This window comes from Calliopsis andreniformis, chromosome 6 (assembly GCF_051401765.1).
Source record: "Calliopsis andreniformis isolate RMS-2024a chromosome 6, iyCalAndr_principal, whole genome shotgun sequence".
Lineage (NCBI taxonomy): Eukaryota > Metazoa > Arthropoda > Insecta > Hymenoptera > Andrenidae > Calliopsis > Calliopsis andreniformis.
The window spans coordinates 3,211,379-3,220,454 of record NC_135067.1 but is presented as its reverse complement, the minus strand read 5'-3'; the positions used below and the strand labels follow the sequence as shown (position 1 = coordinate 3,220,454).

The following is a 9,076-nucleotide window of genomic DNA, read 5'->3' as shown; positions in this document are numbered from 1 at the left end:
TTTACAGAAATACGAATTTGCAGAAATATTCGCAGTCTAGTAATATTATTACATAAAAATATTTAAGATAATTATAATTATTATTTGTAACCTATTATAAATGTCTTTGCATTTTATTTTATTTTATTAAATGATACCTTGTTTAACGTAAACCGTAACTGAATGTTTATTTCCACCCGTTAAGTATATGATATATGCCACTTTCATTTTATATTTTGTTCAAACTAACGTATATAACTATATTTATTTATAATTATAGTTGTTTACAGTGTTCACTTTGGTCAGAATGAACAAACGGAAGCACGTATGCATGTTCCTTTGAGAAAACATAAAGTAATATTAATTTAAAAGTGCCCGCGTAAAGAGGCAGGCGACAGTAACGGATGCATGACGAAGAGTGCGGTAAAGAGAGGAACTATTAGTGTGTCAACCAGCTCATCAGAGGTCGCGATAAAAATGAAGGGACTTCTCATGAGATTATGAGACCTTCCACTTTAGAGTGGTTAGGGTTAGCCCTAACCTATATTTTTTGCTGAAAAACAATTTTTATTAGCTATTTGGATAATGGCAATACCCAACACCTAATTTATGTAGGTAAGTATTTCATGATTCCAAATATTTTATTTTTAATTAAAAATGTAGAAGCAAGTGTTAAATGTGTACAATATTTTTTCAACAGTTACTTTTTGTTTAAAATTATATATTAACATGCATCTAATATAAATACTTTTGTAACAAATGAATAAGTGATAGATTCGGTATAGGAAAGGAGGCAATAGCATGAAGAAGCGTTAGGGAAGTTGTTTGTGTACTATGTTATTATTTACATATACCCATAAAATGGCCATCATCAAAGAAAGCAAAGGTCATATGGCTCTGCATGCAAAGTAAGTATATGTTCCCAAAGGTAATAGGTGTAATCGATAGCAGCACCAAGAATCAATCTGGAGAATTATGTAAACTGGGAAGGTTATCATTCCATCCAGGTACAGAAGAATAGACATATATGTCATAGAAATGCCTGATAAAAATTGCACACTTCATTCCGAGTCATCATTGTGTTATCACGTATGATAATACTAATTGCTTTTCAGGTTATTTGGTGATGACCTTTACATCTCTAAGGATTTTGTTAAATGAACAGTTAATAACTCCAACACGAATATAAAGGTATTTTGAGTCGTTCTACATAGAATAACAATATTTTCAACATAATTCTTGCACCTTATTCTCTGTATTGATGTTCTATGAACTTCTAATTTTCTTAATATTTCAATAATTGGTTTTATATACTAATTATATACTATTATATACTACCTATTATATACTAATATAATAATATTTATATACTCTTAAACACTTAATAGTAGCCAATATATTCTCGTTATTATCTTTACTCATTTTTTGTAAAAAGAATGTATAGATGTGTAATGGAAAGGAAGCTTCATAATATGTTCTGTACGAGTTCAATACCTGTAAATACGTGACAAATCGCAATCTTGGAAAATGCACCCTAGTGCTGTGGCATTTCAAAACATAGAAATTAAGATTTACATAAAAAAATTCCCATTTTTTAGTTTCATTTCCTGAAGTTTTATTATGGTTTTTAATATTTTTAGAAGTTGTCTTCATGATCTGGAACTTTATGAAACATTTTTCTGGATTTATGTTGTGTCCTATTTCCTTTATGCTTCAGCAACCATTTTCTAACACATTTTCATATTGTGTTTCCTATTATAAAAATCTCTTTCTTGTATGTGTTTATTAATAATATAGTATCCGCATCTGGGCCAGATATGCTGATCTTAAAACAAAAAACAACCATCATTAATATTAATTTTTCATTATATGCATTTTATTAAACAAATATATAAAATAATACTTTCTGTGATTTATCTTTACATTTAAGCTTGACGTTTTCTTTGCTATTATTATTATCTTTCATTACTTTATGTTCTGTAATATGGCCTTTGCGAATTCTCTATCTGTAACAGAAAGATCAAAATAATACCTGAATTATGTTAAGTTTTAAATACATGAATAAGGAACACTAGACCATTTTCAGCTCATTTGGTGTTCTCCACACTCATTCTCTTTCTAGAAGCTTGGTTTGTTTCAGAATCCACTAATGATATTTCTATTTCTTCTCTGTTAGACATTGTGAAATTAGTATTTAATTAACAAGAACTTGAATAAGCTCATAAAAGAGGATTATACAAGTGACCACATCAATAGCTGAGAATGGAGTGTGCAATTTTTATTATGCATTTCTATGGTGTTAAGAATATTTATTTTACACCAAGTGGATTACATATATCCCTGACCAGCATTAATTAGTGTAAACGCGTTCTTAACGTCATCGTCTCATTCATCGTAAAAATTAGTGACGTCGTACATGTGTAGCAGTATTTACGCAATGCACTGCTCATACCACTACGTCATTGGCAGTGATTGACAGTACTGCCAGTACTCGCAGTGCAAAAAGGAATGCACCAGTAACACATTCCGTTTCCAAGTTTTTCAAATGGTTGACAGCTCTTAAAAATACTAATCATTTGTGAAATATATTTTTTTGAATATAGGATCTAGAAGCATTGCTAGTGTAAGTAAATAAGCTTGTTATCAATTGCCAAATCTATTTTTTATTTTCCTCAGTAAAGATTCTAAAAAATTAAAACCAATTGCAAATTTTGGTTTTAAATTATTTGACTTCTGCTCCAAGCAATTAATTAATGGTATCACTTTACTAATGGTAATGTATTCATCATCAGAGAGTTCTTTTGTTTCTAGTAGACTTCACACCAATATCTTAGCACATCAATATCTTCCCTCTAATTTTTTAATTCAACTAAAATAAGAATTGACGGAGCTTCTGATTGTGATAACAATATATTATTTATCTTTTTTGGCAGTTCTACAAGTCTTTCAGCCATGCAAAAAGTTAAGTTCCACCTTGTGAAAACATCAAAAGATTATTTTAATTAGTTTATGAATTAGTCTATTATTAATCATTTTACCTATCATGCAATAATTTATTAGTATAAAATCCAAGGTTTCTTAAAGATTTTAATATAGTATTTAAACGATTAGGGGTAATTTACCCCGTGATAAGGGTGACTGACAACAGGGACAATGAATCGGAGGCTAAAAACCCTTCCTTGTTAATCTTAAAAGATAGGGCAGGTATCCCTGAATATATTAGCATTAATAGTTATAATATTTTCTGGTTTTGCATAGTTGTAAATAAAATGGTCATTAAAGTTTGAAAATATGCAAAATTAAAAATATAATGACAGAAACGTGTTAATTTAATATAGATAAGAAAAAATTAACTACTTTGTGTTTTCTTGCATTTTTTGTTTTGGCGTACCCACATATGATAAGTAATCAAATATTTTACATTTCGAACTTTGTGGCATAGTTTTAGATCAAACATGAAGTCAACCTATCATGAATATATGTCGTTTCGTGATTCTTATTAGAGGGTTTCTAATCTGAACAAGGTTTTACAATAAACAACAATGTCATTTCATTCGACTAGGTCTTTGCGAAAATGTTTGCTAAAATTCACAAGCAAATTTCAATCTTAAATTCTCTTCACGATAATTAAATATCAAAAACCAATTCATCAATCATCTCTGATGACCCAACCACTGATTTATAGACCCCTCTCGCAGATATTCCCATCAAACAATTACACAATAAGAAAGTTCCTGGATCTGATAAAATCATTTCCCTCATGGTAAAATTTGCTCATCACAAACTTGCTCTACCTCTTCAACCACGCACATATTAATTCATACTTTCTAGACCTTAAAATCTAGAGGAGTGGAAAATTGCAAGAATCGCCCCAATCCGCAAACCTGGCAAACCAAAAAACAGTGCTAATAGTTACAGGCCTATCAGCCTGCTTTCAATTTTAGGCAAGGTATTCGAAAAATGTATACTGTACTGCCTCTCTTCCTTCTTGAAAGAAAGAAATATTCTCATTCACCAACAAATGAATTGCGTTCTAACTTCTTCACCACCTATAAGTTGGTGAGAGTTTCTCAACTAATAACGTACGACGTCAATGTTAAAAGGTTGGTCATCATGATTCTTATACACCTCGCCAAGGCATTTTATTCGGTCTGGTACGATGCTCTAATCCACAAACACAGCAACATAGATCTTCCAACATCATTCATCAAACTAATCAAGTCTTACCTTTCCAATAGATTCATTTATGTCCCTATTAACCGAAACACCTCTGCAAAGTACCTTGTTACTACCGGCATTCACCAAGGATTTGTCTTAGAGCCCTCCCTCTTTAATATCTACGTTAACGATATACCGGTACTTGACAACTGTATACTCATGATGTTCGGGGACGACACATCAATTATTTCATCTTGCTGGTGCTCGAGACCACTTGTGACCACTTGTTAACGAAATCACAGAATACTTCACAAATTGGAAGTTTAAAATTAACCCGCTGAAAATTCAAACCATTCACTTCCCGTTGAATAGAAAAATTCCGCTCAATCTCAACTTAAAAATCGTAAACATAGTTCCATGATTCCAGAATATCAAGTACCTTACTATTGTATTCGACAGGGAATTGCGCTGGAGGTCAGCAAACCTAGATAGAATCTACAAAATTAGGGCTAGTGCTCTTTATCCACACCTCTGCACAGTATCCAAGCTACGCCTTAAACTCAGGTTTGTATTAGATTCGTACTTACTTATGGAGTTCACGTTTGACCGCACTTAACTATTACAAATCACAAAGAAATATACTACACGCAGAATAGGATCCTAAAGATTATCACAGAGAAACCCACCCGTTATCCTACAGATAAGCTCCTGATGGGGTGTCACGCCCAAAAGGTAAAATAAAACGTCACTCCGTACAATTTAAATGTTTCCTCTCTTGTAAAGAGAGGTTTGGGGCCTTATATTAGTTTCGCTGCTTTGGAGAAAGTTTCCCCTCCTTTTGCGCTGGGTCCAAGGGCTACTTTTGCTCAGAGGGATAATTTAGGGCCTATCGGATCTTCGGACTGTGTTGTCGGTGAGGTAAATCATAGAAAGAGTCATCGAGTCGTCACATTTCCCTCTTCTTAGACTTTCGTTGCTCCGAAACGAATTCGCTCAAGTCTACGTGGTATAGGTAGAGGTTGATGTTCATCTTCGTCTTCCTCTATGCATTCCTGTTGAAGACTCGCATAGGTTGTCGGCTGTATTGCCACTGGGGTTGGTGATGTTCGTTGCATTTCTAATATGGCGTTGAAATTGTTATTAAAGCAATTTTTACAAAACAGCATGATGTTTCCAGGATTAGTGCATTTACAAAGTTTGAGTAGCATATACAATGTTATTACTCCTAGGGAAACGTATCCTAATATCTGGAATGTTGACATCGCAGTGTCTTTCCAATGAAGTATCCGTCTTTGGGCTACAATTTGGTTTAGCTGGTTGTACATTTGGTCTATGTCCGCTTTGTAATTGTTAAAACTATTTACTGCTAATGGAACTTGGTGCATCTTTTCTTCTAGGATGGTCAATTCTTCAAGAGAAAGGTTTATCTCTACCGGTTTAAGTTTTGTTTCAAAAGTAAGGTTTTTAATGGATCCACCAATTTTCATTATCGTATTGTACGTAGTGACAATGCAATCTTTATCTGAAGTTAATAATGCAGGTTGTTCAAGATGTATAGTTTGTTTAACATCGCAAAGTATCTCTAAATCTATAGGTTTCTCTGGAATTAATAGGTGTCGTCTTGAGCTTTCTAAAGGTATGTAAACTAGGTCGTTAATCTGGAATATTGCTGTAGAACATTGATTTTATTCATGGAATGTTTTGAGTACTTCGCTCTCACAGGTGTTGCTATGTAAGAGTACTATGTTTGGTCGTGTCCGCTAACAAATAGGTATAAATGTGTTTAATTTACATTTAGTGTGTATATATTCTAGATCTACGGGTATGTATTCGTGCACTGTTTGTAAAATAATGCTGTTATCTAATATTATCGTTGTAAATACATTGCCTATTTTCCTCGGTATTGGGTAGTATTTCTTTATTTTCCATTCTGTTTCTTCTATCAACGGTATTTTGATGTGATAAAATATTTTTGTTTTGTAAGTGAATATTGTAATTTCACTAACGCTAATTAAAGTTTGAATATTTTCTTCTTTTGGTTCTATTGCCGAATGTAAGTGATTTTTCTTTACCAAATTAGCGTAGCCTTGCAAAAATATTTCATTTGTCAGTATATCTGGATGAACTATTCCCTGTTTTCCTAATAATAACGCGGTAATGAGTGTATCTATTTGTTCTGTGCAACTGAGGAGAAATATGTCCAGTGTTATAATTTGTGTGAGGATTTGATTCGAATGAGTTAATTTAGTGAATATCTCCTGTTTAGTATTTTCTAGATTGTAACTTAATATAGTTTTTATGATTTGGGTCTGTTAGAAAATTGTTATAACCGTGTTCTAACTCGTGGGCGTTTGTTACAATTATTACTAGCTAACACCGAACAGTATAAGTGTGCGCGTAATCAGACGTAAAAACTCTACTGATGTAACTGTTATCGATGCTCGAACCAGAAGGAAGGGCCCTACGCGTGGGGTCCTTTTCCGTACGCATTTTCGGCTACGTTGCCTCCCTGGGTTTTTTCCCAGGGTTGCCGCTTGTCCTCGCGGAGGTGTATTTCTGCCTCGGTGGTTGCTTCCAGAGAGTGCCACTCAGGCCGTTTAGGCGGCAATTTTTTAAATTTTCTTACATTCGGCCATCCTAACGATACGTATGTCCTCAGACGCTCTCTCTCTGTAAGATAATCGAAATTTGCATCAGTTTCTTGATGAGCAAAATTGTGGTGTTGACTACATATACAGAGAGGAAGATACTTATCGGTTATGGGTTGGTGAATGAGTAGGTTTCGATCGCGATCAATTGAAACCAGAGTCGTTGACTCTCATATTGCACGCAACAGTTATGTGGCGTGTGATAAGGTGTGCTCACTGAAGAGGGCACGTCCTGCATTGCGATGTCCATCGTCGTATCTAATTGAACGCTACAACGCTCGTTGTCTGGTGAAGTCCGTCGTCGCCCTGATGAGGTGAGCGCTACAACGCTCGTTGTACTGTTGAAGTCCATCGTCGCCCTGATGAAATGAGCACTACGACGCTAGTTGTATTGGTGAAGTCCATCGTCACCTTGATGAGATGAGCGCTACAACGCTCGCTGCAATGGTGCAATTCATCGTAGCCCTGATAAGATGAGCGCTACAACGCTCGTTGTGAGAGAAGGCACTCCCATGCCTTGTTGATGCTCCTTTTATTCGGTTACTTTGACCTGACGCCCAGCGTCATTCAAATGAACCCCTGACTGCCTCAACACAACACCCAGTGCTTGTTTCGGTCAATCGTTATTCGCTGATTCTGTGATACCCAGTATCACATCGGAATCAACTTGACCTGGGACACCCAGTGTCCACACTCGGTCCACGATCTAGGGCACCCGGTACCCATCCTCGGCCAACTCGTTCATGATCTAGAGCACCCAGTACCCATCCTCGATCATGTACTACAACCCAGGGTACCCAGTACCCGATTGTACTTTAACAGTTCGAAGCACCCAGTACTCTACTGTTAGAGTTTCTTCCAGTTATGTGTGTCTGGCACAACGTCCAACGTTGCCTCGTACGACGTCCCTCGCAGTGAAGTACTTCAGGTACTGCTGCTCATTGCGGGTGGCTGCTCGCAACCACTCCTCCTTCGTCCTTACTTTGTCGTCGGTCGCTGTGTTGGATTCCGAGTTTATGGAATTGAGTACAACACTTTTTAAAATCTAACAAGAGTTTATTCAACTAAGGTTGCGATGTCTTACAAATGTGAGCGTAGAAGTTTTGTACAAGAAAATCTCTCTCTGTCTGACGTTGCGTTTTCGGAGTCGATATATATAGGCTGTGATAATGACGTGAAAGAGAGTGGGGAAAGGACAACGTGGAAGGAACTAGGAAAAGGGACAAAGGTACATGGTGACTAAGGTTGCTGTGCAAAATATTTGGAGAGGAATGACTAATGATGCGCTGGCGTTTACGTGCGATTATGTTTGACTGACGAGTACACAACAGCTGTTTCTCTTTACAATTCCTTGCATAACGGCCCGTCGCTCCGCACGAGAAACATTTTATCGGCGACCGATCCATCCGTGGAGTTTGTTTTTCCTCCTTTCCACTGTGCAATGTCGATGACGGTGATAGCCATAGCCGCGATGGTTCCGCTGTTGGTGCCCCTGGTTTCTTCGACATCTGCGGCATCTCTCCTAACTTTCTCATAAACAAGTATAACTCGTCTACGGACTTTAAGTTTGCCGAGCGCACTGTTCGAGCAATACTTATGTTAGGGATTCCTCCTATGACGGAATCAATCAAGCTGTCCTCTGGGATGGACAGTCCGAGTTTCCGCAACTTTGCTAGCTTGTGCAAACAATAATCTCCCAATTTTTGGCCCGGTTGGTCTTGGTATTCCCAGTTTGGCCTTGGTATCTTCCCAAGTAACGGCAAAGCCGCTACATCACGCCCCTACCAGTAAAATAGTCTATACTCGTAATGTACAAATGTCAACAAACCGTTAGAATAATAAAAAATGTTTTACACATAACAAACAAAAAACTTATAGATAACGCTATTCTAATACAAAATATAACTTAATATAACTACCCGAAACCTGCTTAAAATCGATCTGGGAACCTAATACGTCTACCAGATCGCGTCGTACATGGATCCGCTGTATGTGACTGTCGCGCCGGTACGAGTGGTACATTATTATTTGGTGGTACACTTCTTACATTATTTGACAAATCAGCATTCCGTTCTGTCGTGGTGTGCTGTGGTATTGTTTGCGTACAGTCAGGTTGTATTGAAATATTGTCCGAAATTAAATATGCCGGATTAATTCTATTGATTAAAACTACTACGTGTTTCCCATTTATATTTACTGTAAATGTCTTCTGATTTCGACTTACAACCTGATACGGTCCATCATATGGCTGTTGTAATATCGCTCGCGATGCATCATGCCGCACAAAAACA

The 9,076-nt window shown here is 36.3% G+C and overlaps 1 pseudogene; it reads left to right on the top strand.

Moving 5' to 3' along the window:
* The first annotated feature begins 528 nt into the window (after nucleotides 1-528).
* LOC143181166 (uncharacterized) lies at nucleotides 529-1,202 on the top strand (annotated as a pseudogene).
* Nucleotides 1,203-9,076: the final 7,874 nt, after the last annotated feature.